This window comes from Lutra lutra, chromosome 6 (genome assembly GCF_902655055.1).
Source record: "Lutra lutra chromosome 6, mLutLut1.2, whole genome shotgun sequence".
Taxonomy (NCBI): domain Eukaryota; kingdom Metazoa; phylum Chordata; class Mammalia; order Carnivora; family Mustelidae; genus Lutra; species Lutra lutra.
Window position 1 is genome coordinate 79,875,390 of NC_062283.1, and position 22,113 is coordinate 79,897,502.

Genomic DNA, 22,113 nt, shown 5'->3' on the forward strand with positions numbered 1-22,113 from the left:
GCTCATAATTCCCTTCCTCTTGGAATGAACAGCAGGGGACCCCCTCTCAGTGATATTGTTATGATCACTTTGTGGACCACAGTTGATTGAAGAGGGACCAACACCTAGACAAGCTGGGTCAATGAGATTCTCTTCACTAGAATTTAGAATGTGATCTAAAAGGAATGTTAGAAATTGGGAATTGTCATTAAAGTGAGAATTTTTAAAGAACTAGCCATTAATCCCTGTCTCTGGGATTTGTTTTTCCTGGTTGCCACATTCAAAAGACCTAATTGTTCAACATTTCCTTGGATTTCATGAGATGTCATAATTACTTCAAAAAATTTTTCTCTTTCTGTAAGTTAGCATGAGTCAGTTTATGGCATTGATATCTGGAGAAACCTAACCCCTACACTGACTAGTTAAGTTTCTTGTTGTAAGATTTGGTGTTGATGTTTAAGGAGCAGGCATAGCTGCAGTAACTTTAGAAGCCGGCTTCTTGGATAAGCCCTAATCCCAGTATAGATAGTGCCTCTTCATTAATTCCAAACTGATACTTGAGACTCCAAAGGAGAGTCTCCCACCATTAAAAATAAATGAATAAACAAACAAACCCACGTATAACACATTCCCTGAGATCAGCATTTTAATCCTAAAGGAAGAAGAGAATTATCAATCTGAGTCGGCTGGTAACAGTAATTTTTTTAGAGAATTTTTTTTTTCTAGACTAATCTCCTTAATTAGCTATCTCGAAGAAGAAATCCCTGAGAGTATAAACATGACCAGTGATAACTGTGACCCTCAGATGTCTTATAAGAAAGAGATTATTCCACAAAAAGCTGTATGCTTGATCAGATACTGCTGTTAAGGATCATTATCTGCCTAAGGGCATTGGAGTAGTGTAAGTCTTCCAGTGTCCTGTAGGAAAGAAGGGAGCCATGAAGGACCCTTCACCCCCAACAGCAACAAAGGAGACCAATGCAAATATAAACGTGTCAATGTAAATATAAACTTTGAGTCTTCAGAATCACCATTTGTAAACCTGGTCTGTCTACAAAGGGCATGGAGCTCTTAAATCTTGATGTGGTTAAACCCAGATTGGACCAGACTTGGTATTTCCTGCTGTGTTAGCTGAAAAGTAACAGCCCCCAATTCCAGTTAGAGTTATCTGAAGAGTAAAATTATTACAAGGTTTCAGAATTGTTTAAAGGCAGGCTTGCAGTTGGGGAGCAGATGAAAACTAGAACCACAAATCAAAAAGCCATCTGGAACTTAAAGTGTCCTCTCCCCATCTTTCGTTTTTATTTTCTCTGCCTGTCATGAAAAAATGTAAGTAACCCTCCCACGTTCACTCAGCTAGTTTGTTACAGAGGTAGAACTGCAATTCCAAGCTTCCGACTTCAGGTTTTGAGCAATTTTACTTCACTGAACTCTATGCCTTGAGAGCAACTAAAATCAGCCATGCAAATCTAACTCCTTTCATGTTTTACTGACTGGTAAATTGCACCAAATGAACAGGTATTAACTGAGTTTCAAGGAGTAGTTGCATGTAGGCCCATATATGCCCCTCCTTTCACCTGTCTGCTGCTTTTCCAAAATAATATAGTAGGTGGAGTCATTGACCAAGAAGTCACCTGGTCCCTCCAGGTCCCTCATTAAGCAGACTGTAAGCAAGTCATTTAAACTCTCCCAAATCTGGCTTTTTTGTCTTTAAAGCAAGGTAGTAATTGTATCACCCATGGAGTATTGTTGTGAAACTAAAGTGAAATATTGCACACACGTGACATCCAGTAGTGCAACAGCCCGTGGTGAACCTTTTGATGGTACTAGAGCTGTTAGTATCGCCATTCCCACATCAGTCCTACAGACAGCTTTGCCATCCCATCTCCAGTTCTAAACAAGAACACCACGGCCTTGAGCATTCTCCGAGCAAGATATTTACATTGATAAAAACAATCTTTTAGTGTCTTGGTGGAGGAGAAAGTGAGGGGGAAGAGATGAACTGACATTCATTTGCAACCAAATGTAGGAGTCAAAGTCTGGTTTCCCAAAGACAATGACCGGTATTTCTGGGCAGCTGTCCCACCTCCCCAGTTTACACAGATGCAACAGCACCTGCTGAATTAACCTGTGGCATTTGCCAAAGCCAACCTCTGCCAGAAACAAATTTCTTTCCTCCTGGCATGTTGAATAAGAGATAGGAATGCATTAAACATTTACTGATACACTTCAAGATGGTCTCAGGTAACAGGAAGTGTTTTGAGATTTATTTGGCATACTTTAAGTGCACATAAGACAGCAGGAGATATGCAGGGAATGTTCCTGAGATTTTTTTTCTTTTCAATCAGCTTCCTCTGTGACTTTTACACTATAATTTATTTTTAAAGAGGCATCATAGTTTTCTGGGTGCCATAATAAAATCTAAAATAAATGTTTTCACCCAGATAAGCACTATTAAAAGGAAAGGATACTGAATTCATTTAAATACATTTGCAAAAGATTGATTTTCCCAAGAGAGTGTACATATTCTATTTCTTTAATTATTCTTGAAGTTTTGCCTATCAACTGACAATTTCCTACAGAAGGGAAGCAAAACAGCCTGGCTTTCCTGACAGCAAAGAGTTATAATAATACTAGAATGAAAACAGGTTTGTCACTTTCCTTATCTGTTCTAATGTCTGAGTTCTGGGAGTCAGAAATGAAATAACCTACCCCTCTCTAGTGAACACAATTTCTAAGAATATATTAAACTGAAAATTAAATTCAAAGTCAACTTTCTCTAGTTTTTAAAGCTTAGGATGCTCATCTTTAACTGTAAGTAACCAGTAGGGTAAGTTATACAAAATTAGAGTAAAAGGTGATCATACTTACTTTACTTTTGTGACTACTTTAAAGCTTCTCTAAAACCCAGCCCCTGCCTTGGTGGTTGTTGATAGCAGGTTTCTCAGTAATACAGAAGTAACACATTAAGCCCTCCCTAGATCTTTTGCTTAACCTAGGTCAGCAACCTCAAATCTCCTTCCTATCTTAGCATAGTTCTTCTTTCGAAGACATGGTTTCTTTCTTATCATTGAATTTGGTTCAGATCTTCCTGAACCTGGTCCTCCCCCAAAGGCCATGATCTCTGTTGAAAAGTAGTGTTGGTTACACAACATTTTGAATATAGCTAATGTACAACATTGTGATTTGTTCACTTAACCATGGTTTAAAAACGGTAAATATTATGTTGTGCATATTTTACCATACACAAAAAAAGTAACTGTCTCTAACTTTATTCCTAGGTAGCAGAGGGGCTTTTATCTCAGAGGACCCTGGCCAGTAGGGTACACCTATTTGTTTCCAACTGGTCCAACATCTCTATCTTTGCATGCCAAAAGCAAAAGCTTTTTGTGCTAATCATAGGCATACAAAATACAACTAAGTCTTTATACCCTTTCCCTTCTCCTTCACAAGATGAATACATTTCCCCCCTGGTATCTATGTGGGCTTATGACTCTCTTGAAACCAACTGAATGTCGTAGATTCATTCTACATACGTAGATACCATACTGTGTAAATTTTGGGGATAAATGATTAAAGGCAATTCATCCTTCTTACTTGCTCAAACTCTCAGGTTGGCTTCCTCAACTACCACATAGGCAGTAGAAGTATCCTGGGGCCACTATGCTATAAGGAAGCCCAAACTAATGAACACCGAGAGACCAATGGAAAAGCTCAAATACTGCAGGAAGTCAGAGAGATGTAGCCCTCAGCTGTTCCAGCTTCCGTCACTCTCTGGCCACAACTGCATAAGGCTCTGAGCCAACACTACACCATCAAGCCCTTCCCAAATCCCAGATTCACCAAACTACAAGAGAGAATAAAATTACTGTTGTCAATTTGGATCCATAAGTTGTTATGGAGCAAATAGAGAATTGGAGCAGAATTTGGTGCTCGAAAGTGGGTGCCATAATAAAACCCAAAAATATGTGACACTGTTTAAAACTAAGCAGACATCGGAAGAACCTTGATGAGACTGTTAAGCTTAAAGGACCTGGAGAAAAGTTCAGCGGAACCTTAAAAGATCTCAAGAAGCCTGTCTGTGGAATCATGAAGAAGCATAAGGAACATATTATTAGAAGGATAAGGAAAGAAGATCCTTCTATGTAGCAACAGAAAGTTGAGCAAAGCTGTCATCTGAGGTAATGTGGAAAATAGCAGATGTACTTAATGAACTTGATGATCTGGCTAAGGAAATTTCCAGGCAGAATGATGAGAGTGATGCTTGGTTTCTTCAAGCTGCCTATCAAAAAATGAGAGAAGAGATGAACTAAAAAACAAATTCTGCAAATTTTGAGTTGGATTTAGAAAAGATCCCCAAAATGGGCTTTTTGGCTTACAAAAGCTTCTCAAAATAAGAAAGGGTCTCAGGTCAAAGATCAAATCTAAAATGTGACTATAGGATTTCAGAAAGACCTAAGGCAGGGCCTCCTGGCACCTTTCAGACAGACAAAAGTGCCTCAGAGGACCTTAAGGTCATGGCTTTCAATTAGACAAAGAGATTCTTGAGAGTCTTAGAGCATTGTCCCTCATCAGCCTCCCAAGTAAACCCAAGGCAGAAAGGGGCTTATCCTGAAGAAATCTGTAGATGTGGCTTTGTCTACTGAGGCAAATTAGAAATGAATTAGGAAACCTCTGCAACAGTTAAAAAAAAATAGTATTTGAGAAAACTGAAAATTAAAAGAGGTTTTTGAAAGTGATCCACCTGGTAGCTTCTTGTTTGTCTTTGAGATTTTGTGTATCTCTGAGCAGGAGCCACAGAGAGGCCCAGTTCATGAGTGAATGTCTCAGGAGATACCCCAGAAAGGGTCTGGGTACCTTTTGTTAACTGGGTCATTCAACTAATTATTGTCCAAGGTCAAGGATGTCTCACTCACATCATCAATTAAAGGGACAATGTGGAATTGGATTTAGTTTGGAAGCCTAGATACCTGTATCTGAGGGGAAGCAAAAACAACAAAATAGAATTGTACTGAGATTGGAAATAGAAAAGCAGAATGTGAGGACCAAGCCAAGCTCATAACCCCAACAGTAAAGGTACAGTGAAGCAGAGTGGTCCTAGGATATAAAGAAGAAATACCTTAAAACAGATCACTGTAAAAAGATTTAATATGCCTATGTATCTGGTTCTAACTCACCCTCTAGAAGCCCCTGAAGGTCAAATCCACATCTTTCCCCATAGGGTTTTAATGAAGTGGATATGGAGGTATAATTTTGATCCCTAACCTTGAGGTCCTAGGAATGGAAAGGGTTTTAGACACAAACATCACATTTTTCTTTTTTTCACAGAAAACTCCATGTCTCATTTCATAAATTCAAAACTTAGCATGATACATTTAATTGTAATTTCTTTCTCGGCCTAGGTAAAGTTCAATCTGAAACAATTTCAGAGTGTTTCATTTTAATGATTGAAATGTGTACTCAATTCCTATAAAAATCCAAAGCTCCATTCTGAATGCAGTTGACATTCTCCAGCACATCATTTAAATTTCTCCTAGTAATTTTCTGCCTTCTGTGAGACAGTGATATTACATTGCCTCAAGGCATTTTGCATATTTTGTTGATTTTAACATTTAAAGTCCTAGTGGTTTTTACTCTCTCATTATGTCCCTGTTCATGTCCCATATTTCCCTCTACTCCTCCCTAGAGAGCAGTGAGAGAGTTGAAATAATTTGTGTGAGTTTAAAAAGCAATTTCTCTGAGATGGGGAGAGATGAGGGTTTGAGACAGGAGCACTGATGAAGATCGAAGAAGTAAAGGAGGTTTGCTCTGGTTATGATGGCCATGAGGATACAATAATTGAATTCTTCTACCTACCATGTAGAAGTCCTCAAAAAAAGATGGAAACTGAATATTAGAGTCACTTTCAGCATTTAGGGAAACAAAACGAATTTGTAAAACCACTGTACTATTTGCAATTTCTTAGGCAAAAAATATAAGACTGGCATGGGGTAAAACTAATAGGGTATACCAGGTCTCTCACCTTTCGAAAGTAAACTCTGTTGAGGAGAGAAGAAAAACTTGAATGAACACAAGAGAGAAGAATAAGCTCATCTGATCAAAAGGCAATGTCAAGAATCATTTTATCTCTTATAAATTTTCAAATACCTCCATTCCAATGTATTACAGAAAAGAAGAACCTGTCTCATATCAAATGATTACTGTATCTATGTATTGCATATTTTACTTACATATTTGATAACTTAATGTCTAGACTATGATGCATAATCCTAGGAAATTTTATACTTTATATAGTAATATTCTTTATAAGTATTTTCATTGTTAATCTTTTTTTTTTTTAAGATTTTATTTATTTATTTCACAGAGAGAGATCACAAGTAGGCAGAGAGGCAGGCAGAGAGAGAGATAGAGGAGGAAGCAGGTTCTCCGCTGAGCAGAGAGCCCGATGCGGGACTCGATCCCAGGATCCTGGGATCATGACCTGAGCCGAAGGCAGAGGCTTAACCCACTGAGCCACCCAGGTGCCCTTCATTGTTAATCTTAACCCATCATTTCCTCTTATTCATCTGCTTTCTTTCGCTTACATCTTTTTCATTTATCTATCCATCAATCCACCCACCCATCCAACACTTACTGAGGAATGCCAGTGTGGTAGATTCAAGATGGTTACACATTTTTTGACCCTTTCCAATTGAGAGCTAGGATCTATATCCCCTCTGTTTGAATCCAGATTGGTTTTGCTACTACTTTGACCTATTAGAATGATTGGTCAAACTGAATTAAGGTTGCTTCATCTTTTTTGAGCCAGGACTTAAAAGATTGGGGCTCTTACTTCCTACTTGTCCTGGTATGAGTCAGTCACCTTGTGAGAAGTTCAATGCCCCTGAGTCTACCATGGTATGAGAAGCCCAGGTTGGCTACATGCAGAGGCCACATGGAGAGAGATGACCAACTAGCCCTTGAGATAGACATGAGTGAGGAAGCTTCCTGACCCCAGTCACAGGTCATCTGACTGCAAACATGAGTGACCTTAATAAATAACCTACCACTGTGTCTGTCAACACTCAGGAGAGATAAAAATAATATATTGCTATTTGAAGGAACTAAGTTTTGGAAAAGATTATTATACAGCAATAACCAGAACAACTATTCTTCACATGGAGTGTTGGGAGCATACAAAGAGAAGGAAAGTAAGAACACTTCTCTCAGGAAAACAATAGAAAAGATTTTTAATTCACATAATAAGAAGCGTTACACTTTTTTTTTTTTTCCTCAAGAGAGAGCACACACATACTGGACAGGGGAGGGGCAAAAGGAGACAGAGAGAGAGAGAGAGAGAGAGAGAATCTTAAGCAGGTTCCACACCCAGTGTGGAGCTCAAGGACAGTCTCAGCACCCTGAGATCATGACCTGGGCTGAAACCAAGAGTCAAATGCTTAACTGTGCCACCAGGTGCCTCACTTCTTTTCATGGTTAACTAGAGCTAGAATAAGGTGTGAAAACAAGCTCACTGTTGAAGTAAAAGAGAGAGGTGAATTTCACTGTGTGATTTATATCTGAGTCTTGGTTTCCTTATCTGTAAATCTTGTAAAGATTAAATAGATTAATCATGCACAATACTTGGACTATGGTCTGACCCCATAGTAAATGATCAGTATGTGTTAGCTGCTATTATTATTACTATTCCTGTTATTATCAGCAGTAGCAGTGGCAAAGACACCTCCATCCCAAGATTAACAAAGGCCAATAACTCTCTCATGTTAGTTCTACTGGCCCTTGGTGGGAAACAGATCCATAGTTACGCTTCTGCAACCCATTCTAATGTTCTTTTGAGCAACTTTGACCTTCAATAGCCTCCAAAGCGTTGCATTGTCTTACATCATGCTAGTCTGTCTAAAATCATTGTTTCTCAAAAGTACATAAGGAAAAACATTATGGCATAATATTTAAGAGTGGGCTCAAATCCTATTTTGAACATACATTGGCTGTGGGACTTTCTGTGCTTTAGCTCTCTCATCTTCAAAACAAAACAAAATTCTTTATCTACCTCAAGAAGTTGTAGAGAGGATCCAGTGGGATAATATGTGTAGAGTCCTTAGCATGTAATGTGGAATAAATGTTGATATTCCGATTATTATTATTATTACCACTGGCAAGTACAAATAATACAGTCTCTACTACATGCAAGTCATTTTTCTATATTATTAATGAGCCATTCTATAGCTTTGATCGTAATTATTACCATTGTTATAAGAAAACTGAGGTTCAGAGACAAATTACTTTCCCACTGCCCGCTAGCTACGAACTAGAAAGTCGGACTTCAATCTACATCTGTCTGATTTCAAGCCTCATTCCTTTGCTGCTATGTCATTCCTTCCTTCTTGAAAAACCAGTAATATTTACCAGAAACAGGAATTAATACACATTCTTACTTTATTTGGGTTGCCAGATTTATCAAGTACAAATTTTAAAAAAATATTTGTTTTTTTATCTGAAATTCAAATTTAACTGTATCTGGTAACCCAGTGTTTTTCTGTCTTTTTAGCTGTTAAACTTAAAAGTTTTTTTTGCTTTTTGCCTAGTCATTGAAAACCAGAGATCTTGCCTTTTGCGACTTACATTTTCATTTTGTTAGATGAAATTTGGTTGAGGGAAGAAGCACATTTTTGTAATAAATATCTCCTACCCTTAGAGTCACAGATTATTACCCAAGCAGATTGAAAGTGCCCCTTGGACAAAAAGGCTTTTCCTCACTCATGTTTGTGTCTCCCAACACTATCTATAACACATCTGGGCACTCAAACAATGCTTGTGGAATGAAAACAGCCATCAAGTTTCCTAAGGGTCCTTCAGAAGAAAGATTTGAGATGTTAGAAAATGTTTACTACCAAATGGTGTGCATGGCAAATATGAAGCAGCAAGAACTTTGTGTAGCTGTTTGGCAACTTAGAAACCGACATTCTCTTTCCCTTCCATGACCAAAAGCAACTCCAAATCCATTTATCCAAGCCTTAGGTAAATGCTTTGACTGCTTGCTTATTCACGTTGAAGCTCTAAACTGTCAAAATAGACTAATACTAACATACTTAAAATGCTAAATACTTTGGACCATAGTCTGATTCAAAACTGTATCATAGCAGGAAAGCGTCATCATCGTTGTCATCGTCGTTGTCACTCCTAACTGCTCATGGCATCATCTTTAAGATTCCATTCCGTGCGAACATCATAAACTAAGGAAACCCTTTGGAGCAAGCAAGAGAAGTGCCGATTAAAGCTCAAGCATAGGCATAAGACAGTGGGTGGGGCCCCAGGAATAAAATTACCACAAGAGACAAAAGCAGTGTGCTTGGAAAGGAGGAAAAGAAAAAAAAAATTGATCTGTGAACTGGAAAAAATGGGAGATTTGACTCAGAACAGGCTGGAGAAGTACATGCATCTAAAAAACTATAACCCTGACAGCCTTGACCAGCTTTTGCCTTGGGATTTCTGGACACAGTATCTCTGGAGGGGTGGGGTTATCTGCTTTGCCCAGGCAAGGGATCTGAAGTAGCACCCATCAGAGTGGCAAGAGATACAGAGTAATCCAACCCCATTGCCATGAATTGACCATCAGTGACGGTATACTTGACCCTTGGACAACAAGGGTGTTAGGGATGCCCACCGCCAGTGCACTTAAAAATCCACCTACAACTTCTGACTTCCTAAAAACATAACGACTCAACCAGAAGCCTAGCCAATAAAATAAGCAGTCATTTAACACATTTGGTATGTTGTATGTATTATATGCCATAGTCTTACAATAAAGTAAGCCACAGGAAAAAAAATGTTACTGAGAAAATCGTAAAGAACAGAAAATACATTTACATCACTGCCCTATATTTATTGAAAAAAAAAATCCACTTGGAAATGGACCTTTCCTGTTCAAACCTGTGCTTTTCAAGGGTCCAATATATGTATTTACTGTGGACAATTCTCTGCCTTATATGATCTTTTATAACTTACTTAAGATCTCTGTCTCTATGCTCTCATCTGTAAAGGGGGGTTAAAAAAATACCTGTGTCACATCTGTCATACAAGCTACAGTTAAGGAACAATATTATAAATGCTTACTGTTAATATTACTATTTTTCTGTAGGCACTCTAGTATTCAGACATTACTTTCTTATACTAACATAAGCAGTAGTCCTGGGATCCCAAAACAGTCTGGGTCTTGAATTTAAGGGAACAAGAGGGAACTTCTCTTTTGAAAGTCCACCTATTCTGGGCAGTAGGAAGAAACACCTAATTCTTCCAGTCTACCCCTCCAATTCTGACACCAATTCTTAGGCCGAGGGTCTAGCAGAATGCCAGAGCACCTCAAAAACCCCCAGAGTACAATGGGTGTAGAGCATTCTCCAGTCTCAGAGCATGCCCTTTGGGGCCAGCACCAACTCTGGGATCTGGAGTGAAGAGGACTGGCACCCCTGGCCAATGCTAGACACACAGGAATTCCAGACCATGGAGGGGTCAGAAGAGTCCCTGATGAGGGCAGGTAGCTGTTTAAGCTTTACCCTTTCGTCTGCCGTCTCAAAGTATGGTACCGCCCCACCCAACTACATGGACACAGAAAAGAAAATAGTACTACCAGGTGCCTGGGGGGCTTAGTTGTTAAGCAACTGCCTTTGGCTCAGGTCATGATCCCAGAGTCCTGGGATCAAGTCCCACATCAGGGTCCCAGCTCCATGGAGAGTCTGCTTCTCTCTCTTTCTCCCCTCTCATGCTCTCTCTCAAATAAATAAATAAAATCTTTAAAAAGAAAAGAAAATAGTACTACTGATTTTTTTTTCTACAAGGAAAAGAGGGACCTGTGGACAAAGGGTGAAAAGATACACATTGCTGAGGTAAAGAGAGGAGAGTAAAATATATTCTATAGATCACTGATATGAAATCTTACTGTATTTTGCATTTTAATTAAGGAAAAAAGGGACACAACCTCTACATCTCCTTTTTCAGGACCTGATCCATTTTTTTTACTAGGGTTTGGAAGCTTAACTTAGATTATTTTTATTTTTTCATTCATGCAGTATAGCATATTTTTAATTGTTACCAAATCCTGGATATGGCTACGGTGAGAAGTTTGATGATAGCAGTGTGTGACATTTGATATTTTTAAAGAAATTTCAGAACATTCTTTACCCTTTGAGTAGACTTTGTTTAAATTCCTAAGAATTTATTCAGAAAAATGAAAAACCAAAAGAACAAAAAATAATTTTCTGTTTGTCAACATTTTTTTTTCTCCTGTTGATTCATCTTATTTTTGTTTTGCTGACTCACTTTTTCTCTGAGGGTTGGGACCCTAAAGTAACTAACTACTTTAATGTTTTTTTTGCTCAAAACAAAACAAAAATCCAAAAAATAAACAAACCACAGTTTCCTGGCTACAGCACATTTGCAGAGATTTATTTTTTTCTTTCCCCATCAGTACTTATCACAAATACAGTACTTACAATTCATAAAATGACAGCATACACTGCTCTTTTTATCACTTTCAGAAATACATTTAGTGATATGTTTGTGGATGGCAAAATGATGTCAACACATTTATCCATCTGCCTTTCTACTAAATTGGAGATCAACACAGGGTATTTGATGTATACCGTGGATTATAAGTGTTGTCCTCAACACTTCTGAAAATGGGTTACACAAAAAGCTATAAACATGAACTCATGATTCTTTATTTAGAATTGGAAAACTACAAATATCAGAATAGCTTATTCTATATTGATCCTTTTGTGGAAGAGATATAATCCTTGGAGATTATGTTGGCTGGAATTTTCTCTCTAAAGAAATAAAGCAAACAAACAAAATAGTGAAAGTCCTTTTTCTTATAGAGAAGCCCTTGAAAGTTTTCCTAGGAACAAATGGGTAAGAGCTCATCACATGAGACTTCTATTTCTACTTTTGTGTATAATGTGTATGTGTACGTGTGTGTGTGTGTGTGTATGTGTGTAATTTTGAAGGTTTGGGAAACTGCTGAGGTACACAGAACTTGAGGATCCAAGTTCTTCAGCCACCACTTAAGTAGTCCAAGTACCCCTAGGCCACCATGCTGTGAGAAAGCCCAAACTAGACCCCAGAGAGAGTCCATATGGAAAGCCTGAAGACTACATGAGGAGGGAGACTTAAAATTACATGACAAGCCAGTACCCAGCCATTCCAGCTTCCACTCTTCCAGCTCCACATCACCATCTGACTGAAACCTCCTGGAATCCCCTGAGCTAGGAACTTTCCAAGTTTTTACCCACAGAAACTGAGAGATAATAAAATGATTCAGGTTATTTACAGCCACATACACGTGCGTGTGCATGCACACACACACACACACACACACACACACACACGTGTGCACGGCACACACAAGATAGAAAACTGACATTTCCCTCAGGGCACTTGCCAATTTTTGGAGCATAGTGAGAGACCAAGAATCTGGATGCAGAGTTTAACCAAGGGCAATTGCAAAGAGGCAAAGAACCCTGAGAACTTTTGAAAAATCAGGGTGCTGAAGAGACAAAACTTGGAGACTGTCAAGCAGCCAATATTTATAATTAAAAGATGGGTTTTACACCTTATTGACTGCTCTTTCTACCTCACACCCGCAAAAATGGCTACATTGAAAAAGACTGATGATAACAAGTATTGGTGAGCATATGGAGTGGCCGGAATTCACATACACTGCTTGTGAGAGTTGACAGTGTAGCAGGCACTTTGCAAATCCATTTGGCACTCAGTACCTGCTAATGGTAACCAGGTATATTCCAGTCCTAGATATGCTCTTAAATATACACTTAGCAGAAATGACTACATCTACTCATGAAAAGAAAGGTACAGTAGGGCATAGCAGCACTATCTGTAATAGAGAAAACCAGGAAGCAACCCAAATGGTCATCCCATTAGAATGGACAAATAAATGATGTTATGTTTGTACAATGAAATATTGTGCAGCGCTGAAGGTGAATGAGCTACTTCTATATGGAAACAGCTTAACATAACAAACATTATGTTAATTAGAATAAAGCCAGACACAAAATAATTCCTTCTATTTGATTTTATTTATATAAAGCTCAAAAACACACAAGACTAATCTGTGCTTATTGGGTATTTACACCAAAGATACAGATATAGTGAAAAGAAGGGCCATCTGTACCCCAGTGTTCATAGCAGCAATGGCCACAGTCATCAAACTGTGGAAAGAGCCAAGATGCCCTTCAATGGACGAATGGATAAAGGAGATATGGTCCATATATATGACGGAGTATTATGCCTCTATCAGAAAGGATGAATACCCAACTTTTGTATCAACATGGACAGGACTGGAACAGATTATGCTGAGTTAAATAAGTCAAACAGAGAGAGTCAATTATCATATGGTTTTGCTTATTTGTGGAGCATAAGGAATAATAACACGGAGCACATGGGGAGATGGAGAGGAGAAGTGAGTTGGGGGAAATAGAGAGGGAGACGAGCCATGAGAGACTGTGGACTCTGAGAAACAAACTGAGGGTTTTGGAGGGGAGGGGGTGAGGAGATGGGTGAGCCTGATGGTGGGTATTTTGGAGGGTACGTATTGCATGGATCACTGGGTGTGGTGCATAAACAAAGAATTCTGGAACACTGAAAAGAAATAAATTAAAAAATTAAAAAACAAAAAAACCCAAAAAACAAAAAAACTAATCTATGCTGTTAGAGGTTGGGATAATGACCTCAGAAAGGATAGTGACTGGCAGTGGTCATTAGCAGAGTTCTGGGTAGCAACATTCTAGTTCTCAACCAGTTGCTAGTTCCATGGGTATTTTCTCTTGCTGAAAATTTATTGAGCTTTACACTATGACTTGTGTCTACCAGTATGAAGGCCATACTTGAATAAGTAATTATTTTTAAAACGTAAGATCTCACCTCTACATTTTTATGAGTTTTACTTCTAAGAGTTTTCCAGGTTTTCACAGTGAAGAGCCAAGATATATTCCATCATGGCTCTGGCAAGGGGGGAAGAGTAATGATTTTGAAAAAGAAAATACAACTAACATATTCTACCTAACAAAGGCCTACTCTCCAGGGGCAAAGACTTTACCAGAACCTTCTCCAAGGTAAAGTTAAGAGCCTTTACCTAACTCCTGCTCCTTCTAGCCTGGAGTGGGTGTAGGGATTGGGATGAAGGCAGGGAAAGGGGAAAAAAAAAACACAAACACTTGTAAGTCAAAACCCAGGAACACAGGCTCAGTAAATGGTTGAGATTTAAATATAAGATTATAGATCATTTTCCCTCCCCTACACCTTACTACCACACCAACAGGGCTGTCACAATAACATTAGATCACAGTTAAGAGCTGCACTGGGCAGACTCTATTTGGAGACTTCTTAGGAAACCCAAGACAACAAGGAGTGAGGACACTAGAAAAATCAGAAGCCAATGTCACCTATAGCTAGCTATTGCTAACATAAAACACAGCCCAATTCCTAGACAGACTAACATAAAACCCCAGATTAAGGCCTGTTTACCTCAGGTTCTATTATCTCATGTCTAGCCTTCAACAACAAAATCACAAGACATGCTACAAAGCAAGAAAAAGGAGGGTCTCTAGGCTGGACCAAGACATGGTTTTGTTCGTTTGTTTGTTTTTTGTTTTTTAAAGATGTTATTTATTTATTTGACCAAGACACACAGTGAGAGAGGAAACACAAGCAGGCAGAGTGGAAGAAGGATCATGACCTGAACACAGACGCTTAACAACTGAGCCACCCAGGCACCCAAGACATAGTTTTTACATACAGTATAAATTGCCTCTGAACAACTGAATTAATCTATGTGCACTGAGATAATTTTTCTTCATTGAATATAGGGCTCAGTTAGCTGTTTGAGTTATAAATAATACCAAACTTTTAAAGATTATAATACTAAATTTAATTAACACGTTGTCTGTTAACATGCTGAATAATATTCTCTACCTCAGCTCTCTGATCAAATGTCATGTTCTCAGTGAGTTTTTCCATCACTTAAAGTAGTGGCACTTCTCTACATTCCTGATCTGTTATCCCTGCTTTACTCTGCTTCATAGTTTTTTTTCTTCATAGCTTTCATCTTTGTCCAACACATTGTATATCTCACTCAATTGCTTATTATTTGGCCTTCCCCTACTAGAATATAAGCTTCATGAGTGTTCTCTGTTTTATTTATTACCCTTCCCACTTAACCTATAATGGTTAAGTGTTTGGCAAATATGTGTTGAATAATGAATAAATATACAGTCCATCAGTATTTATCTATACTTAGATAAATACATCAGATTATATGATGCTGGCTAACATTGATTGAATTCTTACTGTGTACTAAGAACTGTGCTAAACAGCCATGGATTTTACATGGGTTACCTTTTTTAAGCTTCACAACAATGCTGTACATCAGTGCTATTAACTTCTCCATTTTGCAAACTAGAAAACTGAAAACAAAGAGATAAGGTAAATTATCCAACATCTTCCATAGATAAATTGGACATTTTTTTTTATCTCTTAGAACTTTGGTTAAATTACCAATATTATAAGCCATAAATGATAGGAACCCACTCACTCTAAAGAAAAACCAACATACACATCTCTGTAAGATCTTTTTTTAAAGATTTATTTATTTTAGAGAGTGTGAGTGGGTGAAGGGGCAGAGGGAGAGAGAGAGAATCTCAAACAGACTCCCCACTAAGCATGAAGCCTACACAGTGCAGTGAAGAGACTGTGATAGCTCTACCTGTGTCTCTAGCGTTTGGAAGCATACATGGACATAGCAGCATGTCTCTAACTCTCACCTGGATAATCCTGAAGTTAAACTGATAGCAGAAGTAGCTTCTGATGTCAGGGCCCAAGGACAGGGAGCCACACATAGCCATCACTCCCAACCATTTGCTATGACAGAGCAGGGATTAATCCTTGTTGAAGTTCCCCATTTCTGAAGGGGGACTTCTGGGGCAGCAGAAGCTCAGCAGTCAGAGACCATGGAGTAAACCCACCAGATGAAGGGCCTGAGTTGAGCACAGCCATATGTCAGTCAGAGAAGGCATACAGATATCACAAAACCAGGCCAACGTCCCAACATTCTCTAAAGAATGAAATGCTCCACATACTGACTGTTGGATGTCAGCTCCAGAGTAACTGTAGCCAGCTTATTAGGCATAGCCAAGAGAAAACAAAATTACAGGACCAAAGAAGCAAAAGATAAATGCCTAAGAAATTTATACCCAGTTCTAATTTTTTTTTTTCTCCTTCACAGTGTTGGTTTGAATTTCTTTTACGTTAGGCAAGAGGGAAGAAGAGTAAGTGAACAGACTCTACACTAATGTAAGACCACAAGCCCAGGTCAGCATGAGTTGGGATAGTAAAGGGAGTGCTTTTAACTGGATTAAGATTTAAGTCAGTTGTGGTCTGTTCTGGAATTTATAACTCCTAACCTTATTTTAATTGAAAGTTCTCAGGAAGCTATGGGATCCGTCTGCCTTGGATATCTTCAAGAAATGAAGAAGGCAAGATCAAATCGGACATGTTGAAAGTGATAGTGAAGAAAAATTAAACTTTCCTGTTGTACTCTACCAAGATTAGATGATTCTATATATAAGTTTCAAAGACAGTGTTCATACTATATATCCTATCAAAATAAATAATTAAAAAGGAATATAAAATAATTCTCATGATCTCCACAAACTCTAAAGTATGGCACTATCTGGGCTGAAATCAACTTCCTATTTAGTATAAAGGGTTTAGGCTTATAGTGTCAGTCCTGCCATAAACAGGTTATTTTTGACACAGAATCCATGCTTAATCTCACTCAACTCAACTCAATTTTGCATCTGCTCCAATAGCCATATGTGAAATTAAAATATGTAGTAAAGATTAACACAGTAGAGAGAACATGATGGCATATCCAATCTGCTGAGATTGTAAGATTATCAAAATTACATGTGAAGGGATTAACATACAGTGTTATGTTAGTGTACAATATGATGATTCAACAGTTCTATGCATTTCTCAGTGCTCACCATGAGTAAATGTACTTTTACTCCCCTTCTATTTCCCTCATCTTGCCACCTATATCCTTCTGGCAGCTATGAGTTTGTTCTCTATAATTAAGAGTCTGGGGGCACCTGGGTGGCTCAGTGGGTTAAAGCCTCTGCCTTCTGCTCAGGTCATGATCCCAGGGGCCTGGGATCGAGCCCCACATCGGGCTCTCTGCTCCGCAGGGAGCCTGCTTCCTCCCCTCTCTCTCTCTGCCTGCCTCTCTGCCTACTTGCGATTTCTCTCTCTCTGTCAAATAAATAAAATCTTTAAAAAAAAAAAACAAAAGTCTGTTTTTTTTTTTTAAAGATTTTATTTATTTATTTGACAGAGAGAGAGATCACAAGTAGGCAGAGAGGCAGTCAGAGAGAGGGGGAAGCAGGCTCCCCGCTGAGCAGAGAGCCCAATGCGGGACTAGATCCCAGGACCCTGAGACCATGACCTGAGCTGAAGGCAGAGGCTTAACCCATTGAGCCACCCAGGCCCCCAAGATTTCCTTCCTTTTTTTTTTTTTTTTAAAGATTTTATTTATTTGACAGAGAGAGAGAGAAATCACAAGTAGGCAGAGAGGCAGGCAGAGAGAGAGAGGGGAGGAAGCAGGCTCCCCGCGGAGCAGAGAACCCGACTCGGGGCTCGATCCCAGGACCTGGGATCATGACCTAAGCCGAAGGCAGAGGCTTTAACCCACTGAGCCACCCAGGCGCCCCAATTTCCTTCTTTTTAATGGCTGAGTAATATATATATAATATGTATATTTTTTATATAGTATATATATATATATATATACATATATATATATGCACACTACATCTTTTTTATCCATTCATCTGTCAATGGACACTTCACTTAGTTGTTTCCATATCATGACTATTATAAACTATGCTGCAATAAACATAGGGGTGCATATATTTTTTCTGATTAGTGTTTTTTGTTTTCTTGTGGTAGTGGAATTACTTGATCATATAGTAATTCTATTTTTAAGTTTTTGAAGGACCTCCATACTGTCTTCCATAATGACTGTCCTGATTTACATTCCCACCAACAGTGCATGAAGTTTCCTTTGTATCCACAACCTCACCAACACTTGTTATTTCATTTGTTTTGATTTTAGCCATTCTGACAGGTGTGAGGTGATGTCTCCTTGTGATTTTAATCTGCATTTCCCCGATATTGGTGATATTGAGCATCTTTTCCATGTGTTGGTTGGCCATCTGTATATCTTCTTTTGAAAAATGTCTATTCAAATCCTCCACCCATTTTTTAAAAAAAGATTTATGTATTTATTTGAGAGAGCATTATGGGAAGAGGCAGAGGGAAAGGAGAATGAAAATCTCAAGCAGACTCCCCTCTGAACACGGATCCCCCCACCCAGGGCTTGATCTCACGACCCTATTATCATGACCTTAGCCAAAATTAAGAGTCAAAAGTCTGACACTTAAATGACTGAACCACCCAGTCACCCCCCACCACCCATTTTTAATTGGATTATTTGTTTTTTTCATGTTGCATTATATAATTTTAAAAATATTTTAGATATTAACCCTTTTATCAGATAAGCAAATAATTTCTCCTATTCAGTAGGTTGTCTTTTTGTTTTGTTGATGGTTTCTTTCATTGTGCAAAAGCTTTTTGTTTTGGTGTGGTCCCAACAGTTTAATTTTGTTTTTGTTTCCCTTGCCTAAGGTGACATACCTAGAAAAATGTTTATATCATGGATATCAAATAAATTACTGCTTATGCTTTCTTCTAAGAATTTTATATATGTATTTATACACATACACATACATATATAAAACGTATTTTATATATGTGTGTGTGTGTGTGTGTGTGTGTGTGTGTGTGTATGTGTGTATATAAATGTATGGCCACAATCATTGATTGAATGATGCCAGTCCCTGTACAAAATACTTGACTTGTTTAATCTTCACAGTCAACCCATGAGGTGGGTATATTATCATTCCCACATATTTCACATATGAGGAAACTGAGGCATACAAAGACTTAGAAACTTATTTGTCACCCAGTTAGTAGGTAGCAGATAGGATCTGAGTCCAAGCAATCTGGAGTCAATGTATGCTTTCTTTAATATTTACGTAAAAAGGATGCCTCTAGTGGCAAAACAGAACTAGTCAAAATTCTTTAAAAATAGTTATAAAATTATAAGAGTTGCTCTCCCGTGTTTCCTTAAGAGCCCAGAACTCATAATGCCAGAGGTGTCAGTTTTGAAAAATTTCCTCTGTCCAAAGTTGATTATAGCATTATTATAAAATTCTCAGTGCTTGTCTCTTTTGGATCTTCAAACCCAGTATGGTGGGCAGGGATTTCTTTAAAGTCAAATTTAGCTGGAGGGGAAATATTAATCATTAAAGGTGGACTGGCCCCAAAGGCTTAGTGTTTCTGTTCTTTTATCTTTACACTTACTTCCTGTAATACAAATATTACAAGATTATATATTTTCTTTTTTCCCTTCTTTAAAAGCCTAGATATATATTGGTTTCATACTTTTTATTATTATTTTAGTAACCGTCTAGTTGAAACAAATGTGAAATGCTCGGAAGTAATGTATTCACTCCCTCAGCTACTAGGAGTATTGCTGGCAATGGCTCCCAATTGAATTTATCTCTAGCAATTATCTTTGGCTGAAAGAAGTAGGCTCAGTCAATATTAAGACACGTCCTTGAGGGCTGTTTGAATTTAATAAGTAGTCAAAGTTATGATACAAAGCTCTTGATACCCTTGGCTCAGTTGAGACAATTCTGAAAGGCTATCTCAGTTTCAGAAACCTCTGTAGCATCAGGTGAGGCCTCTGTTGCAACTTATTACAATTCAATTTTATCCTCCGCCCTATTTTGACTCCCTCATCCCTAACTGGTGAGGTTTCTCAGTAAATGCACTCCCCAATAAATCTGGATGCAAATCCCAGAGTCTGTTTCCTGGGGAAACCAACCTAAAAGAGGTGGTACTGGGAGTATACCTAGGAAGCAAACTCAAAAATGTGATTTTGGAGCTAGATCCTCCACTGACCATGGGACAATAAGAAGCCCATCATCAAAGGTAGGTAGTGTGCTCATAGCCCCTGGCATGTATTTGCACTGGAACTCTTAAAATTTTTACCAGTGGCGCACTAGGATGAGCTATTGGTCAAATGGAATGTGCTGGCAGGTGCAGTATCTTAGGATTTTGAGCATTTGGGGGAAAATAATAATTATAAGAATGATGGAATCAGACAGTTATGCTGGGCTAATGGGCATAGTGGGAAAAATCATGAAAAGCTGATGGTAATTAATCACCAGCACATGTGAGAGTGGCAAAATCAGTGAGTCTCCTCGACACCATACAGAGACTCTCATTTCCTTTAGCTAGAGAGAAGAAAAAGCTGAAAGTCAGACCTAGGACTTACTTATAAAAGGATCTGCTCCAGAGCAGGTTGAATTCTTAACCCCAGCAGGTCTAATATGCCAAGAGCAGGGCACTGATTAAGAGAGAGTGTGACCCTGAAAGTTGAAATGGGTACATCTGGGGAAATGTACTAAGGATCCTGACTCTCCAGAGTCCTCAGAACCACTAAGCTTCCTCACCGAAGGTTACATCCCCTCCTTCTGGGTAGTCTGCAGCCAGTGATTTGTCAAGGCAGGCCTGTAGAGGCTGGGCCTCTTTGCCTCAGTTGGAGCAATTCTGCAACTCTGAAGGGCCGTCTCAACTCTATTGAACACAGCCTAGGAGATCTGACATTTACTCATCTAATATTCAAAAGTGTCATAATCTATTTTCTCTATTTCTCTAGCCCTGACATAAAGAAAACCCTTGCAACAGCTCCTTTTAATATGAAACAATGCATAATCTTTACCAAAGCCACCAATTTCCTGTACCTTTAAGCCTCTTTGTCTCATTTCAAGAACCGCAAAACACTATCATTAACAAAAGCCAACAGCATTTCTCAACCTAACTTCAAATTTGATATTTCAGTTTAAGTTTACTACAAACAACATCTTCAGAAGAGTGTTGTTAAGGATAACTTTTCATTGACAGCAAAATAAAGTCCAAACTCCTGCCATGTTAGGTCCTCCATATTTTAAATTAATCTCCAGCTAAACTTGATTGATAGTTCACTGATATGTCTTGTACAAGAAAGGGACACCCTTGGGGGTGCTCTTCTCTCTTACAACTCTCCCACCCATTAGACAAGCCCATCTCTCAAGTCATCTCTTCTACCAGTTTTCATGACCAACAGCAGTCGTGAAAGTGTCTCCCATTTCTCATGGGAGAAAACCCTAATCCTCAACCCAGCTCAGAAGGTCCTGTACCGTCTGGCCTCCCCACAAACCCAGCTTTCTGTTGTACCTTGCTCTCTAATTTTTAGCTATACTGGAATTTTCTCTCTTCATACCACCATGTTCTTCCTCTTAAAGTATTATTTGCATACCAGCCCTCATTCCTATAATACTTCCTCTGGCCTGAAAGCTTCAGTCCTTGCCTGGTTAATTCTTACACTTTTAGATCTAAGATCAGTTTTCCCTTCCTCAGGGAAACTTTCCCTGATTCACCCAAACAGATAAGAATTCCTTTATTATATACTCTCACAGAACACATCATTTCAGTCATGGCTCTAGAGAGGCATGAGTTAACTTTGTTTTCCTTATTGATTTCAGGGCTTTTCTGATTGACACAGTTGAGGTCTGGGTAGATCAGAAATACCTTCTTGAGGTGTTCCCAGGAGGAAGGGGTGGAATATAGGAAAGCAAGGCTTACACAAGTCTTTGGAAAATTGGGAAGAATGAAGCCTGGGGGGAAGCTACCATCAGAATTCAGGAAATTATAACATGCAATAGTTACTTATGATTTCCACTGGGCTTCATGGCTAATTCACAAGGGGATACCTAGAAGCTGTTGACAAAACCTGCTCTCAGCTGTCTGCCAAAGCTCTGAAGTTTCTCATACTCTTTAGAAAAAACTATCTTGTGCTTCTTTCCTTTCTTCTAAGTCTCTTATGAGTACACCATATTAATGAAATTGAATCTACAGGAATTTGGGGCAATCCAGTTCCCAGGTTTCTAGATCAGGTTT